The sequence below is a fragment of the Oryctolagus cuniculus genome, chromosome 18, assembly GCF_964237555.1.
Source record: "Oryctolagus cuniculus chromosome 18, mOryCun1.1, whole genome shotgun sequence".
Lineage (NCBI taxonomy): Eukaryota > Metazoa > Chordata > Mammalia > Lagomorpha > Leporidae > Oryctolagus > Oryctolagus cuniculus.
Genome location: NC_091449.1, coordinates 48972591 through 48993919, shown reverse-complemented (window position 1 = coordinate 48993919; position 21329 = coordinate 48972591). Strand labels below are relative to the sequence as shown.

Sequence of the window (21329 nt, the reverse complement as noted above, 5' to 3'; positions counted from 1 at the left end):
GCTCCTGACTCATCTGTGCTCAGAGAAGTCACTCTGCACATTGCCGTCAGTTGCCATTGCAGAGTGGTGGAGCTGACCAGGAGGGCTACCCCTGTCTAGAGCCCCCTATGTGAGTGGGGTGTTAGGGGGGTATTGGCAGCTACAGTGGAAGGTGAGGGAGGGCTGCAGTTGGGAAGGTTGGACACAGTACAGCAGTGTCCATCTCATCTGGGGGTGGTGTGTTCCAGGATGCCCAGGGAATGCCTGAAACCATAAATAGCACCTAACCTTACACATATGATGGCTTTTCCTAACATACTTACCTATGATACAATCTTTTCACTATAGAAAGAACTTGATGGCTTCTCATTGGCACATTGCAATTGCCGGCACCACTGCTGTTGTGATTTGGGGCCGTTATTAAGTCAAATAAGGGATACTTGAGTGCAGATACTTCAGTACTGTGGCAATATATCTATCTAATGACTGAGTCTGCAGCTAAGCAACTAACTGGCAGGTAGCGTATACAGCATGGGTGTGCTAGACAAAGGGATGACTGACATCCTGGGTAGGCTGGAGTGCTGTACAGAGTGGCATGCAGCTTAAAGTGTATGAATTGTTTATTTTTAAAATTTTCCATTTAATATTTTTGGACCACAGTTGACTAACTAACTGAAACCGTGGGAAGCAAAATCATGGATAAGGCTGGGTGGGCGGGTGCGGACTGCTGTATCCAGACTCTGGTGACCAGCACCAGAGAAGGATGTCTCTGGGGCTCTAGGCTGGGGCAGGGAGGTTGGGTTGGGTACATGTTGCCAACAACTGAGCTTGGCCGGGGCGATCCCTGGCAGTAAAGCTCCAGAGAGAGACAGACATCAGCAGGCCCATTGGCAGGCAATGCCTGCGGCCTTAGTCTACAGCCAGGAATCAAAGGCATCTTCTCAAATTGGCAGTGAGGAGCTCCTTCCCAGGAGTACCGTCATGGTCATCAGGCACAACACACATCAGAACCATGGGTCACTTTTCCCCTGCATCAGTGGAAAACACATCAAAGGCTGTGAGTTTTCATCTTCTGGAGACATGCCCACAGACAATAAATAAGCTTTCCTATCCAGGCTTTGTACTGAGTTCTGTATACACCTTTTCTTATTTCATTCTCATAGTAGCACAGGGGAGTGGCATGAATATGGTCCCCACTCTATAGGTAAGGAGATGGAGGAGGCTTGGCGAGGTTAAGCAGCGAATTAAACTGGAGCTACTGTTAATGCCTCACTGGCTTATAGGGAAAGGAAAACCATTGAGGCATCCCCTATTGTGCAATGGAAAGTGTTTTACCCAGGTAAGAAGCTCTGTCCAGAGACGCGCACACACGTGACAAGTGGCTCAAGTGTTTCTGACTCCAAACCCACGCATCTCGGCGCATGGGTAAGTGTTTCCATGAAGGTGCGTGTGAGCAAGCACAGAGAAGCGAGCTCTCGTGAAGCACCATGCCCTCCTGGGAAGCCCGTTCCATGTCTTCCATCAAGACAGCGGACTCAGATGCAAATGTAGCTTCCTACAGGTTTCACATAACGTCCTGTTCTCTTAGTAAAATCAACACGGTTTCTTCAGTGTAGGCCTTGGAAAATATCAACGCCTGATACTAGCACAACAGCAGCAAAACATGTTCTAGATCTTCCGCCAGAAGATTGTGCAAAGATTGGAAGTGAGGATGTTTGTGGGTGCAGTGTGGGGGCAGCCCCAGGGGAAGTTGGGAGTGATCATGACCACTCCCACGCACCCCCCCCCGCCCCATCTCTAAAGCTTGTGTTGACAGTGAATTATGAAATGCCGCCTCTTGGGTCTGTCTGCCTGTCTTTCATGACGTGAGCAGAGGCCCTAACTCCTCTGTGCCAAGCCCTCTCTCTGCTCCATCCCCAATGTAGACGTGAATCTAGGCTGTGGGCCGCTCATCCACAGGGAGCTTGGAGTCCAGTAGGAGGGAAACATCCAGCAGTGCGATCCGGTGAATAACCAACTGCGATGTGGCTCAGGCGGAACAAGGGAGTGGAACCTGCCACTGGAAGGCTGAGCAGGTGGCAGAGGAGAGCAAATATGCCCAGGTCTGCCTTTTCCACTGGGAAACAGGGAAGGCTTCGAAAGCTCAGGAACCAGGTGAGCCAAGGCCCTTGGGGATGGGAAAGGTCTATGTGGACAGGCAAGTAGTTTGGCAGAAAGGGGTATAGGATGCATGGAGCAAGGGCAGGCAGAGCTGAGCTAACCATCAGGATTGGGAAGGCCTTGGAATTCCATCCACCCAAGGGAGCCTGAGTGCTTTGTTATGGACATCAGGCTGGGAGCCAAGAGGGGTTTGTAAGCAGGGAGGACAAATTCAGTGTATCTCACAGATGAGAATTAGAACGTGTTTGCAGAGCCGGGAAAGCCCAACCAAATGAACAGATTGCTTCCCTTTTCTCTAAGAGCCACTTACTTTTATTATTTATATATGTATATTCTCTGCCCTTTTTCACCAAGGAGAGAGGACACACTCAAGTCCGCAGCAGCTCACACAAATAAATGCAATGCAGAATTATAACTCAAGCTACTGGGGGCAGCTGGGGCAAGGATTAGAATCTGTCAGGGTGCGGATTCTGCATTGTTGCCAGAGGCTGCAGGAATAGCACTGATGCTCCCAAAGGCCAAGGCCAAGAGGGAAACAAGGTCAGTTCCCTAGTGCATGGCACAGCCAAACCAGATCAGCTTTTCCCAGTACAGAGGAGGAAGTGCTGTCATGGTTTTCCCCAAAATGAGACCTTCAAGAGACGGCTCAGGAATTTCAATAGGTTCTTTATTTTTCTTAAGATTTATTTTTATTCACTTGAAAGATAGAGTGTTACTCTATCTTTTGGAGAGAGGGAGAGAGAGACGGGTGGGGGAGAGAGAGAGAGAGATATATCTTCCATCTTCTGGTTCACTCCCCAAATGCCCACAATGACCAGGCCTGGGCCAGGCTGAAGCCAGGAGCTGGGAACCCCATCTGGGTCTTCTACATGGTTGGCAGGACCCCAAGAATTTGAGCCACCATTTTCTGCCATCCCAGGTGCATTAGCAGGGAGCTGGATCACAACAGAGCAGCTGGGTCTCACCCCGATATGGACGCTCCTGTCGCAGATTGCAGCTTAACCCTCTGTGCCACAGTGCTGGACTCAGTAGGTTCTTTGTAATGGTGTTTCACCATGTTTGCCATGTTCACCATGATGGGCTCCAGTGAGGGCCCTTTGACTCCCAGCAATTCTAAGGGCAGCAGTAACACAGCTCAGGCTTGCAGGTTTCTTACCATCAGCCTGATCACAGACAAACACTTTAGGCTAGAGGCGGTGTTGTGGTGTAGCGGGTAAAGCCACTGCCAATGGCCCTGGCATTCCATGTGGGTGCTGGTTTGTGTCCCGGCTGCTCCTTTCTGATCCAATGACCTTGGAAAAGCTGCAGAGGATGACCTGATGCTTGGGTCCCTGCTCCCATGTGGGAGATGTGGAAGAAGCTCCTGGCTCCTGGCTCTTGGCTTCCTCCTAGCTCAGCTCTGGCTATTGTGTTCACTTGGGGAGTGAACCAGTGGATGGAAGATTCTCCCATTCTCTCTCTCTCTCTCTGTCCGTCTGTCTCTTCTTCTCTCTCTATAACTCTTTCAAATAAATAAATCTTAAAAACAAGCAGCTTTAGGCTAAAGGGCTTGCTGTTGTTCTTTCAGGGCATCAGCATCTCTTTTTAAAAAAATCGATTTCTTACATGCAGCCCCAGTGCCTCTAACACATCAGGCCTGGTATTCTCTAGACTGGGGTAGAGGCAGGGCTTCTAGGCTTCTAGGGAGCCCCAGGGACACCCCCAGGAATTCCAGCGCTCTCAAAAGGCATTCTGAAGAAGTCACTGCTCCGAAGGCATGATGGACAGCCTGTCCTCCAGGCGGTGCCCTATAAATATTATCTCGCACGGCTGGGGTTTGGAGGAGGGTTGGGAGGCAGCATGCTCCAGCAGAGATTTGTTGGGCAGATGTTCTGTGCTGTTGATTACAGGTGATTTGAAAAAAAAAAAAAAAAAAAAAGAAAGACATGCAGGAAAAGGTCAAATTCTCTAGGCTCACAGAGTCTCAAGTCCCAGGGCTCAGAGCATCCTGTCTTGGGAAATTCAGGGCCCTGAGTGGGGCTTGTGGGCCACATCACCCCCACATATGCCCTGGTGGGAAGCACTTCCACGCTGACAGAAGTCTCCCAGGATCAGGTTGCTCTAGATCTTTTTAATTGTTTCTTGACATGCCTTTTAAGCTGTCATGCTGAAATGTGATTCCCATCTCTGTTTATCTAATGTCACTGGGGGGAGGCACCTGGAGAATTGTTATGAGTAGGCATCAACCTGCACACGCTCTCTCTCTGCCTTCAGCTGTCTTTCTCCACCTTCTGAAATATCTCTGTAGCTGTTCAGTTGCTGGCAAGGCCTCTGGCAGGAATTACAAAGGACAAACCCTGGGGAAAGCAAGCAGCTGGCTCGTTCTCCTTGGTGCCTGATGGTCTTCCTGAAGATTCTGCTACACTCAACTCCATGTAGCTACACCATGCCAGGCTCTGGCACAGGACTGGCAATGCCCATGGGAAGGAAGAGGGATGTGCTAATAAAGAGGCCATGGTCAGGAAGACGAGGCCAGCACTCCCACATGTATAATATTCTGTTATAAACAAGATCCGCATGAATGTGATGAAGGAGCAATGGAGACCTCCACTTTATACCCTTCTCCACTCTGTTCTTGGCCCTGGAACCTGAACTGTAAACATGACAACAATGGGTTCCTTTAGCTGATGTTTCCAACTGGGTCCAGGCAGTGGCAGGAGATGGGCATGTAGGAGTTTGGAGGGAGGGCAGAGAGTGCAAACCATCCATCCCCCCACTGTTAATACACAATGCTGTAAACTGCTGCAAATCAGCCTCAAATTTCTGGAACCATAGTTTACAAAGCAACACTGTGAACCGGCACATGTCGTGCCGACCAAGAACCAAGGTTGTAGAGGTATGTTATCAAAATAGCTCATGTCAGTTCTGTGCTTTTGGAAGTAACTTTCCCAGTCAAGAGTGAGCTGAGTTTTTCCCGACAACCTCCTTGCCAGGTCTCCTTTGCTGTGTCCTTTGCCTGAAGACCACGGCTCCTCCTAAGGAGGCTGATCCTCCTCCCCTGTTCTTGGTTATTGGTAACTACTTCCTCCACTTGGCCTTTTGGTCCTGGAGACGGCAAAGCTCTGCTGCCATCAAGACCCAGTTACTGCTCTATCTCTTCACCTTCTTCTCACACCTGACACAGCCCCTGCAGAAAGAGACTTTGTCTAAATAACACTATCTTTATTGTGCAGTCTCTCTCTTATTGGGACCTGTATGGATTCCAGAAGGGATGAGTCATTTCCCAAACCAGGAATGCAAATTCTCAAAGGTTAGGTCTTGAAGGTGAGTGGAATGTGAGTAGGAGGAGAACAGGATGATTGCTCAGTGGTTTGCTGCATATCAGAAACTGTGCTTGGAGCTCGATTTATAGAATCCCGTGTTCTTCTGCCAATAGCCTCATGGATAGAACTATTTCCTAGAACAATTGGTCTTGGGAAAGTCATCTAACAGCACATGTTCTGCATGGCAAAGATTAGACTCTCTTTCTACTCAGCCCACTTCCAAGATTTCTGTACTACCTGTTACCCCCAGTTGCCTCCCATTAAAGACCTAAGTCAAAACCAAAACAACAGTGTGTGCCGGAGGGGGAAGAAAGGCCTGACAAGGAGACAACTGGGAAGCTTAGAGGTGACCTTGGAAAGTTCCGTGTCTTAGAAGCCTGGGTCATAATCACTGGGAGTCAGGACAGTAAGGTGGCGTCAGAGTCTCAAGCTCTAAAAATGTTTCCTAAGCAAGAAGTCCTGCAGAGCCTTTCACATGGGGGGCCCTCAGCCATCAACTGGGGATCATGCTAGCCTCTATTTCTGAGGATTCTGGTGAGAATTATATAAGAAAAGGCATGCACTGCATTTGGCACACTCACTGACCCGATGTGTCAGTTAAAGAATATGGGTTACTATTATTGTTGACAAGCAAGAGGTAGCAAATGGGGTTTTCTTTGTTCTTTTTTAAAAAGATTTATTTATTTATTTTTGAAAGTCAGATGGAGGGGTGGAGAAGAGGGGAGGGAAGGGGAGAAGAGCGGAGGAGAGGAGAGAAGAGGAGAGGAGAGGGGAGGAAAGAAGAGGTTGATCTTCCATCCACTGGTTCACTTCCCAGATGGGCACAACAGCCAGTGCTGAGCCAGGCTGAAGCCAGAGGCTTCATCCTGGTCTCTCACATGGGTGGCAAGGGCCCAAACACTCGTGCCATTTTCCACTGCCATTAGCAGGGAGCTGGATTGGATGCGGAGCAACTGGACACAAACTGGCACCTGTATGGGATGCAGGCATCGCAGGGGGCAGCTTTACCACCTGAGCCACAAAGTCTGCCCTGCAAGTGTGGTTTCTAAGGCAGCTGAGAGAGGAGGGATAAGAACAGTAGGATTTAATGACAGGGAAGTCTCAGGCCAGACTGTGACTGAGTGCTTGAGTTGGAAGGATCCTTAATGGATCCTTTCATCTTAACCCTGTCATACTTGGATGGGTAACTGAGGCCAAAGTGGAGATGAGGTTTATTCAAGGTCACGTGGAAGTTGACAGTGGGACCAGAACTTGAACTTGAATCTTGTTTTTTTCTGTCTTCAACTTCTTTCTGCTGAGTTGTCCATGGACATATTTCCTTGATTTCCTCTCTGCAAGGGAGACCATGACTTGCAAAAGTTTATTAATGTCATTTGTGGAGTGATTAAGAACATGGTGTTAGTAGAGTCTGCCAAATTCATTCCTGGAAGGGAAAGGACAATTGTCCCTTTTGCATGGGTTTAGGAACATTCCCAGGGTCAGGTAGCTCATGGGGGTGGAAGCAGGATTAATTAAAACACTGCATTTTCTGACCTCGAGTTGATACACCCTTCTCTGTATCACACCCCTCCAGCCGTTTCCTATTTGAAATTAAGAACTGCAGCTTCAAACAGAACCCCTTGCTTCCCACACTCTTCCCATGCTCCCAGAAACCCAGTCTTTGTGGCTAACTCACACCGTGTTGGTTGTTAAGAAAGGCCAAGGGACAAGAAAACGGAGTCTGAAATGTTTCATTTGGAAAAACAAACTCACATAAGACAAACAAGGGGACAATTAGTTTTTGTTTGGGCTGAAGCCAGAGGGGTATTTGTGTCATGTCAGTGAAAGTCTGTAGAATTTAATAGGATTATTGTGGGATGAGGAAGTCCATTTGGAAGGGGAGAAAACAACCAAAAAATCAGGAGCAAAGCATGTCTAAACATTTTTTTTTTGGTGGGTACTAGGAAGAAACAATCAAAAAATACAGAAAGAAAGAGAGGACAGAATAAAAGTCTAACCTAGGAGCGAGGTGGTTGAAACAACATCACTGCCACCAAAGACAAGTGTGTTTACAGCCTGAACTCTGGACCAGGACTTGTTTAAGTATTCCATATCCATGTTCTCTTGTGTCCTTGCTGGGCTCTGAAATGCCTCCTGTTGTTTATGTTTTAGCAATTCAACCTATCCGGGCTAAGAGGCACTGAATAACTTATGCAAATGTTTCCAAAGGAGACAATGGTGGAAGTGCAATTTGGGTCTCCTTAACCTGAGGCTCCTGTCCTGTTTTTGCCTCCTATGAAGTGCCCTGGGGGAACAGAAAGGACCCATAAACCCATAAGGACTGATATTGCCAGTGTGGATATCTGAGCGGAACAAAGGCTTATGTCCAAGTATGTGATTAGCCCAGGATCCCAAATCAAATATGTTCGTAAGGCAAGACTGGTAAGAAGGTGTGGTGTTGTCTACACAGTGTAATTCTAATGGACATAGGCTTGCTGCTGTCTTGAAGTTTGGAATTAATGCTTTCTAAAGCAAAGCTTCCCTCGGGCAAACATTGGCAGGGTCATATTTTCTAATTCTTTTCCCTACCCCAGACGCCCAGTAAAAGCTGGCCTCAATATGGACATGCTGATCTATTGACTGATTGATTGATTAATTGATTAATTTGTGGCTCTAGGGCTTGGGGCTTCCAACTCTAGTTGGGAATTGATTTTAATCTTCACAGGTTAAAAACAAAAGCTATCAAATCCCTTACAGGAGATGGTGATGAGACACAATCTTATTAAAGAGAAACTGACAATTTATCATCTCCCAACAGCTCGAGGCCTGATTTTTTTTGTGTATTCTTGCTAGGATCTAAGTGTCTTGTTCAATATCTAATTTATCTGAAGTTTTATTGAAGGAGGAGCATCCTCTGCAATTCTGGTGTCCAATTTCCAAAGAGTAGTTAAGAAAAAAAAAAAAAGAGCTACAGGAAAGACTTGGCGGGCATAAAGGATTTAGTCTAGATAAGGGACTGTGACCTTGTGTCATCATGAATTTCCCCGGCACCTAATTTCTTATGGTCTTCTATTTTTCTGACAAAAAATTCGTTTGCTTTTGCGTTTGTCACCTTGATCGTAAAGCTTTCCTTGTGCCCTTGAAAAACACTGGAGTATTGCTTAGTGAAACTTAGCATTTGATGCATTTCACAAACTGATTAAGCCCTTGAGCAGCACTTATAAATTAGGTCCTCTGGCCAACAGAAATGACCACCTCATCTGGACTGGTCAGGAGTTTGCCTTGTGTGGGTCTCCAGGAAGACAGCTGCAGGGCAGGGAGGTGGGCACGTGGAAAGCGGGGCCCAGTCTGCTGCCTGTGACGGGCCGCAGTGGTCAGCTCTCGGGAGGGCCCAGGGTCTCGGGTGGCCGATCAGAATCATCCTTGGGCCCTTGGGCTTGGCATCTGAGCTCTGAGAGGGGCTTTCTTCCTCCTGGATTTGCTAACAGGGGAGGGTGAGACCCAGCCTGCTGTGCCCGTTGTTCCTGGGTGCAAGGAGACAGAGTGCTGGGTAGCTGAGAAGGGGGAGGCAGGTCTCGGAGACGGACAGCCAGCCACGTCTTCAGGGGGACAGCCAGCCACGTCTTCAGGGAGATTCCTCTCGTAACTCAGCATGTTCCTTCCTCGCTCTCAGCGTGTGTAAGTTGTGTTTCTGACGTTGTCATCAAGAGCATTGAGCAATGCCGGTAGGTTTATTTCTTCCATCTGATACCGAGCTACACTCGTATCAGTATCAGGGTATCAGGGTATCAGGGTATCAGTGAGGCTCAGAGAGGTTAAGAGCGTTGAGGAAGTACGCAGTGGTAACTGGCATAGCAGGCTCCGAGCCAGGACCAAATCAGCCTGCTGCCCTCGCTGCACCACAACAGGGCAGGCCAGAGATCTTCCTGTTTTCCCATTGTTCCCTTGACTTACTTTGTAATCCTACTTCCTCACTTTCTAATTATAAAATTAATGCAGGCACCTTGTAGGCGTTACTGAGAAACATAAAGAAGACAATAAATTTACTCACAATCTTGCCACCTAGAGGAAACCAGTGTTAAAATGGTGTGCTATTTTCTCTCCAGGCATAAGCAACCTAAATGTTCACTGAGTCATCTGGCACCTTAATGAATAGATAAAATTGGCTCAAATCACCATTGCGTGGCTTGCATAAACTCCAATATGATGGGATTGAGTGCGAACTTTATCCTATACTAAATGTATCATCTTGACCACGTTATTTCAGCTCCTTGAGTTATTTGTCGATCTGTCCACTGGAGTTAATAATCTCTTTCTAGCTTGAAGGGTTTTATGTGAAAAACAAATGAAAAAAAAAATCAACCGATCCTTTGACAAGTATAAAGTCTGGTGCAAATAAGCATAATAATAATGGCTTGCAAACTTTTTCCTTTTCTTTCTGATCTCAAAAACATTTTCATAAAAACTCCCACATAGAGTCCCAGCATATAAAATAGAAAAGAGGGGCTTGCCTGGTTAACGCAGCACTATCTACCCCCAGCCCCAAGTGACCTGTGAGATACCTTCTGGTGAAGCCTACAACACAGGACACGTTATTAGATAATTTCCAAAGTGCTTCAGTCTAAGAAACCTAAGGAAAATAACCAAAGACCCTGTACAGGCCTAGAAATGGAGAGGGGTTAGGCTCAGTGGGGGAGAAGACCCCAGTTCATTCTTGCTTGTGAATCACAAACTGACAAGAACTTCACCCAGCACCTTCTTGTGAAAACGGCGCTGAGAAAGGTGAGTTCTCAGTCTGGAGTTTCTTGGCCACTGTGGAGTACCATGAAGTCCTTCTCAGGTTACCCCCTTTCTCCAACTGCATGTCCACCAGTGTCAGGACAAAGCCAAGTGCTTAGACCGCCAGTCCTCTTGGGCCCTGGGGGATGGGTTTGGGGGGGGGGTCACATCATGACTGTATGCATTGAGTACTTACTGTGTGCTGGGCACTTTGCTAGAAGCTGGGGATAGAGCAGTAGGCAAAATCAGCCCTAAAACTATTCTCTCCTTGTCTCTGGGGTTAGTGGCTAGCTGGTGAGTTAGGCGTGAACCGGATCTTCCGAATAGTGCTCTGTATGTGTTCTGGCTGAACCCAGTCTGGGAGTTCAGAAGGAATTTGATGAGGAAATAGCATTCCAGCCATGGCCTGAAGTTAACAAGTATCCTAAGCCAAGGAAGAGGACTTGTGGTAGACAGGGAATTAGTACCTTCTAGGAACTGAAAGAAATAATGTATGTTGATGTTGCAGTTGATTTCTCATCAATGTTGCAGTGGATTCGTTTCTGAGAGGAGGAGTGTGGTGGGGGCAAGAGGCACGGAGTCACCACACAGACCCCGGGAGTCAGGTGAAAGCGGGCTTGAGGCAAGCAGCCTGCAGACTCGTTTATTTCAGTTGGTACAACAGCTTATATAGCCAAGACCAGCCAATCCGGTCAAGGGGTGGTCTATGGCTCAACCAATCACAGCCTGTTGCCAGGCAGTTTCCAAAGCCATCAATCACAGCCTGTTGCCAGACAGGCTCCGTTTGCCATGTGGGTTTCAAAGCCATCCAATCACAGCCTGTTGCCAGGCAGGCTCTGTTGCCAGGTGGGATTCAAAGCCATTCCTGAGTAACTGACACTCGCTTGCCAGTGGCCATCTTGGCATGGCCTTCTCATTCCACCACACGTTGAGAGTACCGAATAGTCTAGGAAGGGAGACAGAGATCAGAACAACTGGATTTTTGTGTGTCATGACAAGAATTTGGGGCTTTATTCCAGGAGCCATGGGAGACTGGAGACTGGGGCACCTGTTCATTTGGAAAAGAGGATGGAAGATTTTCCTAGGGAAGGGGACGTGGAGTTGGAGAAAAGGAGATGCATCTGGGAGTTATTTGTATAGCAAAATAAAGAGGATGCGATAGCTTATAGTAGAGTGTATTAACTTCCTATTGCTGCGGTAACAAATTACTGCCAACTTGAGCTTAAAACAATAACAAATTGTTCTCCTACAATTTTGGTAGTCAAAAGTGGGTGATAGGGCTGAAAATCAAAGTGTTGACCTGGCTGGTCCTCTCTGTAGGCTCCAGGGAAAATCCATTCTTTGCCCCTTACAGGCTCCAGTGGCTACTGGCATTCCTTGGCTGTGGCTGCATCACTGCCCTCCTGCTTCCATAGTCTCGTGGCCTCTCCCATCATAAAGTCTTCCCCTCCCTCATTTGCATAAGGAACCTTAGGATCACACATAAAGGACCACCCTAATAATTCATGATGATCTCTCCATCTCAAGAGTTTTAATTTAATTAAGTCTTTAAATTCCCTTTTGCCAGTAATACACAGGTTCCAAGAATTAGGATTTGGACTTTTCTGGGGAGGGGGATACCACTATTCAGTCTTCTATATAAGGCAAGGATAGGAAGGGATGGCAGATGTTGCTTGGGATTCTGGTTTGCAAATTGTATGGATGGTGCCGAGGTGGGTTTGGGGGGTCACATCATGAACTCAGTTTGATCATGCTGAATGTGAGGTGCCTGTGGGCCATCCAAGAATCTCTGTTAATCAGGAAATTTGGAAATATAGTCAAGGATAAAGATCAGGGCTAGAGATGCTTTGAAAATCACTGTAGTAGAGTGTAAATAGTTCTGTGGCATGGAGGAGCTCACCCAGGGAAAGAATACAAAGTAAGTGAGAAGTGCCTAAGGTCAGGCCTTGAAGAGCTTAGAGGCGAATGAGGGAATTAGGGCAACGGTTGGGTAATTCAGAGAGGCAGGAGGGACACCAGTGGAGGTGTGGCTCGGAAGCCAAGGAGGAGATTTCAAGGAGGGGGTAATCAGCTCTGTGTAAAAAGTCTGAAAGCTCAAGCAAGCTGAGGTTTGAACGTGGCCATGAAATTCAGCACGTGAACTCCCATGGCAGGGTGATGGGAGAAACACGCAGGTTGGGTCAGAGCAGGCGAAGGGTGGGTGGTGGGGGAAGAAAGCAGAGCGGGTGTGGATAATTTTTCCGTGTTTGCCTATGTCATCTTCTCTCTCCGTATTATATGTCTGCATCACCTTGCAGATCACACTTCAACCATTACTTTTTCAGGAGAGATTTCTCTGCCACTCAACCATCCCTTTTACAAGTTCTCATAGCCTACTTCTTTCTCTTTGTAGACAGGATCAAAGGCAATGGAAATATATTTATTTGTGTAATCATTTTATCTATGTCCTTCTCTCCCACTGCCTTTGTTCCCTGAAAGTGGGGTCTCGGTCAGTTTTTGCTCATTATTGTGTTCCTAGAACTTGGCCCAAAGATGGCACAAAGTAAGGACATGAAGGACTTTCCTGAGTGAACAATGATCAAATAAATGATGTACCTGTAAGTAAGAGATGTGGCAGAATTTTTAATTTTAGGACGAAGCTTACTGTAATTAGAAAGCGCACTTTGAGGTTAGACACCTAGAGTTATGAATCTGGAGGCTTCTGTCTCCCACTCTGGCTTTGACAAAGCCTCGGTTTTCATAGCTGCAAAGCGGGATGATTATTTTTATCTAGATGCTACCATCCACCTAAGTAAGTCGGACACGTGTCTCTCTCACAGCAATTCTATCTTGCCAAGCACCGACGATCAGACAAACAAAACAAGTAGCACATACTAATTTTGCAAAAATATGATTTTGGGAAAACATAAACTAAACCAAATTGAGAAAGGGAGAGGAAGAGGCAGGGAGGGAGGAGATACAGAGAGTCAGAGATGGAGAGAAGAGCTCTGGTATACAGTGACTGCTTACTGCATCTGGGCCCTGTGCTGTGCTGGGTTTGATTCTGTCCTTAGCGTGTTGTGGTTGGGTGCTTGTAGGCTAGAAGAGATGCCTTGGCGAAGGCTTGCACCTGCTGATGTTGCTGAGGACTCAATGTGTCTGAGCGGAGAGGTGGGGGCTAGGAGGACCTAGTTCTCCTGCGTGAGAGCCCCACCATCCCTTTCCTGATGCCATTCCAGCTGGGCACCTGGCAAAGGAAACCTCAGCATCTCTCCCCACAGCCCTGCCCACACCTCTGAGATCGCAGGCATAGATGGGCTGCCCGCTAGAAATCTGGAGTCATTCCAGTTTATTAATTTGGGGCTCTGTAATTAAACAGTCATTAATTAGCATTTCTGCATGTGTGCCTTCCTGTTTCATGTTAGAGTTGAAGCTCAAAGTAATTATTTATATGATTTCTCAATTTGTTTTCGTTTCTGTTTTCCCAAAGTGATACTTTTGCAAAATTCATATATAGCACTTGTTTTGCATGTTTGATTGTCAGCTCTTGACAACTAGGAATTGCTGTGTGAGCGAAATGTATCAAGTGATGTCTGTGTTCTGGGTGGCAGGCAACTCAGAGCACCCACTCCCTCTGGAGAATTTGCAAGGAAATTTGCAATCTCCATGCACACAGTCAGTGGTTCCTGCATTGTTTTATTGAGGGTGTGTGTGTGTGTGTGTGTGTGTTGTACATACAGAAACACTTCATAAATCCTATTTAATAATTGTTTCGCTTGGTTTGTTTAGCATCATTTTATCTTCTTTGTATTATTCTAGAATACTAGGCCCTTGCTAAGACATAAGCCACACAGCATGGAGACCAATGGAGAGTCTTGTGGCTTGGTTTCATGTCTTTGTAGCAGCTATTCTCTTTCGGGGTTGATAGGAATACTTCCTTCCATGGGCAATGGTGGGACTTGTCTAGGCAGCTACTGCTACTCAGAATGAAGCAGGGTCTCGTCTGTGTTTCTGAAGCAGTTCTTCACCCCCTGAAAGTCATACTAATCAACGGGTCAACACAAGACACCCCAAACACACAAGAAGAGGCAGAAGATGGAGCAGAGTGTTGCACTGATGCACTGATGACATTTATTTTTTAAAGGTTTATTTATTTATTTGAAAGGCAGAGTTACAGAGAGGCAGAGCAGAGACAGAGAGGTCTTCTATCCGTTGGTTCAGTCCCCAGATGGCCACAATGGCTGGAGCTGGGTCAATCCGAAGCCAGGAGCCAGGTCTCCCACATGGATGCAGGGGCCCAAGGACTTTGGCCATCTTCTACATCTTTCCCAGGCCATAGCAGAGAGCTGGATTGGAAATGGAGCAACTGGGACACGAACCAGCACCCATATGGGATGCCGGCACTGCAGGTGGCCGCTTTACCTGCTAAGCCACAGTGCCAGCCTCGATGCATTGATGATGCTTCTTAACAAAGATGCAGAGCCAAGAAACTGAGAGGGAGGGAGCTAGGAGAGGAAAGAGGAAAGATGGAAGGGAAGAAGGAATGATCATTTAACATGCTCCTGGTGAAAGTTTGTCTTCCCAGCTGCACCAACCCGGCCGCTTTTGTTTCTACCTTTTCCCCCAGCTCCATTTTATAGATGCGAAAGTAGAGGCTTAAGGAAGATTGAGTGATTCACTCAAGACCTCCCCCAGAAGCTGTCACAGACAGGGCTTTAACTCCAGATGATCTGGTTTCAGCATCTGCACCCTGTACTGTTGCAGGAAGCTGCATCAAACATATATTAGCATGTTCTTTGGAAAACATGATCGAATTCACCAGCACTGATCTGCTAAGCATTCACTCTGCCAGATTTTCTGCTACAGGGATGCCCAATGCTCAGTGCAATGAAGAGAGAGCATGGATTTAAAGTCAGAACGATGTAGTCAGAAACCTTTAGGATTTTAACAATAAGAGCTAACATTTGTTGAGCATTGACTACTGCCAGGCTTGTTTGAAATGTTCCGTGTTCATGATCTCATTCTCAGTTATCGACTGGGATATAATCCTATTTTGTAAAAGGTATAGAATGTGAATGGAGAAACTGGATGTGAGTTAGTGCTGGTGTTCTGGGCGTGGGCTGAGGAAGGCCTGCAGAGACAGGGCATCGTGAGTAGGTGGGTGCTGGTCTGGGTGGAAGCCAGGCAGGTGCAGCTGTAACATCCATGGTGAGCCCTGGGTCCCATTCTCAGTAGAGGCCCAGGCAAGTTCGGCAGGATAGGTGAAGGCCAGGTGGAGATGCACTGAGCTGTGGGTCCAGGAGCAGCAGGGCAGTCAGAGGGACAGAAAGGAAAGAGCACAGACATTGGAATCAGGCAAGATTTGGCTCAGGTCTTGGTCCCATCGCTTACTCAATGTGTGATTCTTAGCAAGACACTTAACCTCTCCAGAAAGAAGAGAGTCCCTGGTAGGGGCAGCACACTTGCCTTGCAGAGTTGCAATGCAGGTTACACAAGCCTGTATCTGAAAAGGTCTCAGAGCGATACACTTGGTGCTCTGGAAATACTTGAGGATGGATGGAAAGGAACAAAAGACTGCAAGTGAGGAAATCATGAGAAACTTCAAGGAGGAGATGGCATTTGAATTAGGCCTTCGAAGATGGGTAGGATTTCCCTGGCTTTTATATGAATAGAGGCCAGAGATTAGTCCAGGACGCTCTTGATGTCCTGTGGGACAGGAAGAACGGCCCAGGATGTACCTGAGGTTCTAAGAGGGCTCTAGGAGATGAGAAGGCATGTGCCCCGTGGAGTTTATACCATGATCGGGGACCCTAATTAGAAATAGTTACTGGGAACTACTACGGGCCTGACTCTGCCTGGTGAGTGCATGTGTTATTCCCTGTCTGTAGGAGAAATCCTTTCTTTTCTAAAGATTGTATTTTATTTACTTGAAAGGCAGAGGGACAGAGAGAGGGAGGGGGAGAGAGAGAGAGAGAGAGAGAGGGAGAGAGGGGGAGAAACAGAGTAAGAGGGATCTTCCATCTGCTGGTTCACTCCACAAATAGCTGCAATAGCTTGGGCTCAGCCAGACCGAAGCCAGGAGCCGGGAACTCCATCCAGAGCTCCCACGTGGGCAGCACTTGGGCTGTCTTCCACTGCCTTCCTGGGCACATTAGCAGGGAACCGAATCAGAGGCAGAGCAGCCGGATGGGATGCTTGTGTCACAAGTGGAGGCTTCTCCTGCTGTGACACAACTCCAGCCTCAGAGAAACTCTCTGGGGAGGCTGAGAGAGCTGCCAGGCCGTCTGAGTCATGCTGAGTCACAGAAAGGCGCTTCAAAACACTTGTGGAAAATGCAATTAAAAGAGAAGTTCATTTTGGTGCAAACATTTTTTGAGATCCGTGGCTAGTTTCTTCATGATATATATTTTCCACCAACTGTTTTTGAAGACCTTTCCCACAAGCCCATCCTGAGCTAGCGCGGCCAGCCACACAGGTTTGGATTCCACGCCCCTGCACTGCGTCACAGCCTCCATCTTGCGGCCCAGGCATTGGAAAGCGGAGCCGCCGGGGCCTGTCCCCATGCCTACTGTGTGCCCTGCTCCCAACAACGGGGCCTTGACTGCCGAGGGCAGCCGATCAGCCAATGAAGACGTACACGTGGCTCGCAGCGGTCTCACTTTTCAACAGGGCTTCTCCGGCGTGAACATTTCAAATTCTAATCATCGACATAATTTGGGAGAGGGGGATGAAGGTTATCATTTATTTAGGGGGCTTTATCAACAGAAGGCCTCTCCGGTTTTAATAAATGCAGTGTGTTGCCCAGAGCAGGATCACTGAGGCATGAGATACCGTGTCTGCCCACGAAGGGCTTTGAATAATTTACATCCTGGAAGGATATTTTATGACAGTGCTTATAATCTTCTTATTGGTTGAAAATCAACATTTACAGCAGCCGTCTTTGAACCGATGCAGCTGATAAGCTTATCTCTTTATTATGTGACACGAATCAAGCCTGCGCCAGAAAGGGGGGTTTCCTCAGAGTTGATTCCTCTTTGGATTTCAATATTTTATTCTCCAAAAACAGCCAATAAATAATAGAGGTCGGTCATTAATATTTCATTTTAATTAATATATTAGTAGAGGGAACTCTTTTAATTTCAAGGGGCACGGGAAGGAGGCTCTGGGGTTTTGCAAAGGTGCCTTATCTGGGGACTCCATCTCTGATTAAACCTGCCCCTGGAGATGTGCCTGCTGTTAGCAGCCTCTGCCTCCCAGCAGAGACCTGGAAATCAGTCATCAGGGGCTGCCATTGGCGGTCAGAGGAGGCTCTTCCCGATGCGGGGGTGAGCCTGCAGAGGTACGGGGAGGAACCCACTGCAGCAGGTTCTCTATGAAATATGGAAAGAACATAAAGTTAGTTAATGTATTTGAGAGGACGAGGGGCAGAGAGAGCAAGTGTGTGTGAGTATGTGTGTGTATGTGTGTATGTGAGAGAGAGAGAGAGAGGGAGAGGGAGAGAGAGAGAGAGAGAGAGAGAATATCTCCCATCCTTGGATCCATTCCCTGCAACAGCTGGGGCTGGGTCAGGCTGAGCTGGGAGCAAAGAACAAAATGTGGGTCTCCCCTGCGGGTGGCAAGGAGCCAAGGTCTTGAGCCATCACCACTGCCTTCCAGGGTGTGCGTCAGCAGGAAGCTGGAATCGAGAGGAGCCAGGACTCCAACCGAAGCACCCATATGGGTTGCGCGTGTCCCAGGTGGCATCTTAGCTGCTGTGCCAAAAGCCCACCCCCAGTAAGAACATTTTGCTCTTACGAGCTCTGCTGTGTTTGGGGCCTGCAGAAGAAATGGACGTGAAAGGAAATGAAATCCACTCTCTAGAAGTCCAAAGGGCTGTCCGTCTGGGCGTACACTTCTCGCACTGCCTGGGCTGCCCACAGGGTGGCTGTTGCCCTCACTCTCCTGAGGAGCAGCAGCAGCAGTAGTGAGCGAGCAGGTCCAGGCTTTATTGTTGAGTACCAGTGCTCAAACATTAGCCTAGTGTCACGGGAGAATCAGTCGGCTCCTCTGAGCCTCTCTTCTCTCATCTGTAGAGAGGGCTCGTCTGTAGGAGTGTTCATCTCCTAAGTTCCAACCATTCCTAGCTGAGGCTCTGAGAGGCGTTGATCCTGCAGGGGACACAGACAGGGATCTGATGGATTGGGGCCTAAAATACCTCATAGGCATTTTGGGTTCCTTCTGTCAACAAGCAAAGAAAGGGGTCCCTCAACTGGTCTCATGGATCTGAGCACGGTGGCCGGCGCTGCTGCGCTGCCAGAGGAGATGAGGGGGTGATGAGTGTAACTCAGGGGACTGGGCGGGGCCACCTCTTAATTCTCCCTCTCCCAAAGTCCTGGCTGGCCCAACTGTGGCAGCCCAATGAGCACAAGACCGCCCAGGACTCACCTTCACAGAAATTAAGCCTCGGTTTCCTTCTCCCACTCGCAACCCAGAGTAGCGAGCAGAGTGTAAGAGGAGTGCAGAATGTGCAGTGGAAAAAGCAGCTGGGGTCACAGATGGAAGCCTGGTGGTGAGAGTGCCTGCGGAGACGATGACCCAGCTGACATCAGCCTGCATGGGCTCAGTGACTCATGGGGCTTTGTGTGTCTCCTTGCATTCATGCATACACTTTTCAACTGGACAAGAGTGAGTGCCCTTTGACTTTTGTCTTGGGAGGTTGATCTCTCTGGAACATCCATCAACCCCCACTCTGGCTTCCCACTGGTTTTGGTCACTGGTGACTGTCTGTAGGGGATGGGAGGGAAGGCAGGGTCTGGGGAGAGGGTGCTGGGATATTCGTCCTCCACGTTCCCTTCCTGTGTGAACTGGCTGCATCTATTGCTGTAAAGTCACAGGGCCCTTACCACACAGTCCTCTCTGGGTCTAGTTCTGGATTTGGTCATCACTCTGTTTTCTCTCTCCTTTCAGAGCCATGGTGGTAACAGCTCCCCCCAGTCCCAAGCCCTGGATTCTACCCTGCATGGTCCTGACGGCTTGTTCCATCCACGCCAATGTGAGTACAGGCTGCATCACACGCTTTTGACTATCCAGTTTCCGTGGACACCATCTTTGTTCTCGCCATGGCCCTAAGATAGGTGTGGTCTCATGGACGTGTGGTGTGACTGGATGGGCAGAATTTGCTCAGGTGGGTAGGGCACTGCAGAGTATAGTGGGAAGCCACGGCACTGGTATATGAGTGATGAATGTGCCTTATCTGTAGGCCCTTGTGTAAGTCGTTTGGCCTCTCTGTCCCTGGAGCTTCAAGTGCAGAGTGGGCATAATAATGATATCTGGCCAACAGGATGAAATGAGATTCAGCATGCAAGGAGAGCAAATAAAGACCTGGCATGGGGTGCATGCTCAATGAAGCACTAAGTTCTCTTCCCTCAAGCACACAGTAGGCCTTCAGCTAATGTTGGAGAGATCTTTGAAGGACAGGGATGGGGCAGCAACAGGGAGAGAGAGGAGGACTACATACCCGGGGTTGGAAGAAGATTATACTAGAAAAAAACAGGTCTGCCTGCAGATGACCTTGAATTTATTAGAGATTTAAATCTTGGGAACGTTCTGAAGCACAGCTGGTTTGGGGTTGGAGGAATGCTACTGGGAAGGGCCTTGAATTCATAGGTCAGCCTATGAGTGAAGGTTGGGGCATACAGTGTGAGAGCTTGGGGAATGAGCACTTAGAAATGGCTGTAATCCAGCAGATGACTGGACTGGAGGCTGGGACTCCAAGAGGTGGCCAGGGAGGAGGAGACTGGGGCCAGCGGAGGGAAAGGAATGGTCACCGCTGACCATTCATCCCCTGCAACTCTTTGCATATCTCTTTGATATCAATGGCTGTTCAGGCTCAAAGCAAATCCCTGTAGTTGGTTTGGGGCTCATGGGTATGACCTGGCCCCTCTGAGCTGATCCATAATTCATTACAAAGTTTAGGATTTTATTTTATTGAATTGTATCTTATTTTATTGTTAAATATTATTTATTTATTTATTTGAAAGGCAAAGTTACAAAGAGAGAGGGGGAGAGATAGAGAGATCTTCCATCCCCTGGTTCACTCCCCAAAGGGCTGCAATGGGCGGGTGGGCCAAGCCAAAGCCAGGAAGTTCATCCAGGTCTCCCACGTGGGTTCAGGGGCCCAATTAGTTGGACAATTTTCCATTGTTTTTCCTAGGTCATTAGCAGGGAGATGGATCAAAAGTGGAGCAGCCGGGACATGAACTGGTGCCCACATGGGATATCGGCTCTGCCTACATGGCAGCTTGGCACTGTGCCACAGCACCAGCCCCAGGATTTTATTTTGTAATTTTGTTTATTGAGTTGAAAGGCAGAGGGAGAACACACAAGAGAGAGACAGAGATATCTCTCATCCATGTGTTTACTCCCCGAATGCCTGCAACAGCCAGGGCTGGGTCAGGCTGAAGCCAGGAGTCAGGAGCTCCATCTGGGTCTCCCATGTGGGTGGCAGGGATCCAAGTACTTGAGCTGTCACCTGCGGCCTCCCAGGATGTGCATTAGCAGAGAGTTAGATCAGAATCAGTGTGGGCAGCAGGTGTCCACACAATGGCTTCATCTGCTGGGCCACAGTGCTTGCTCTAACGTTTAGGATTTTAGAGGCACATTGGAATTTTGAGGTAGACATCATCGGCAGATTCATATAAGGAATCTAGGAACAAGAGTGTAAATTAGTAATTGATGCTACAAATTCTCTGTCATCGTCCCACTGCCCCAGGCAGATGGACTCCTAGGGCCTTTGCTTCCTCATTCAGCAGGTGTTGACTTTTCACCTCCCCTGTGCAATCAGCAAGCAAGATAGGAGGGCCAGAGAGCAAAGACTCACATGGCCTCTGTGGCAAAACTGGAGGAGGTATTTGCCTTAGGCAGTTAAGGAGAGTGGGTCGCTGAGAGCTCTTTGCTCACTTTCCAGTCAAAAGCGCCCCATCATGCATGCTGCCTTTGAAACCCTGCAACTGCTGGTTGGACCCTTGCCTCAAGAATGTGCACTGATTGGAGCTATGGAGTAAATCCCTGCCCCAGCTGGTGGGAGCTGACTCTCAGATGGAGCAGCAGCTCTGTTCTCTGCAGGCCTCGGATGGGGATTTGGACAAGGTGTAAACATCCAGAGGGCACGGG

General features: G+C 48.1%; 1 pseudogene; it reads left to right on the top strand.

The window, feature by feature from the left end:
- The window catches only part of LOC138843105 (serine/threonine-protein kinase VRK3-like), a 99741-nt pseudogene extending 79738 nt beyond the window's left edge, over window positions 1-20003 (top strand).
- Window positions 20004-21329: the final 1326 nt, after the last annotated feature.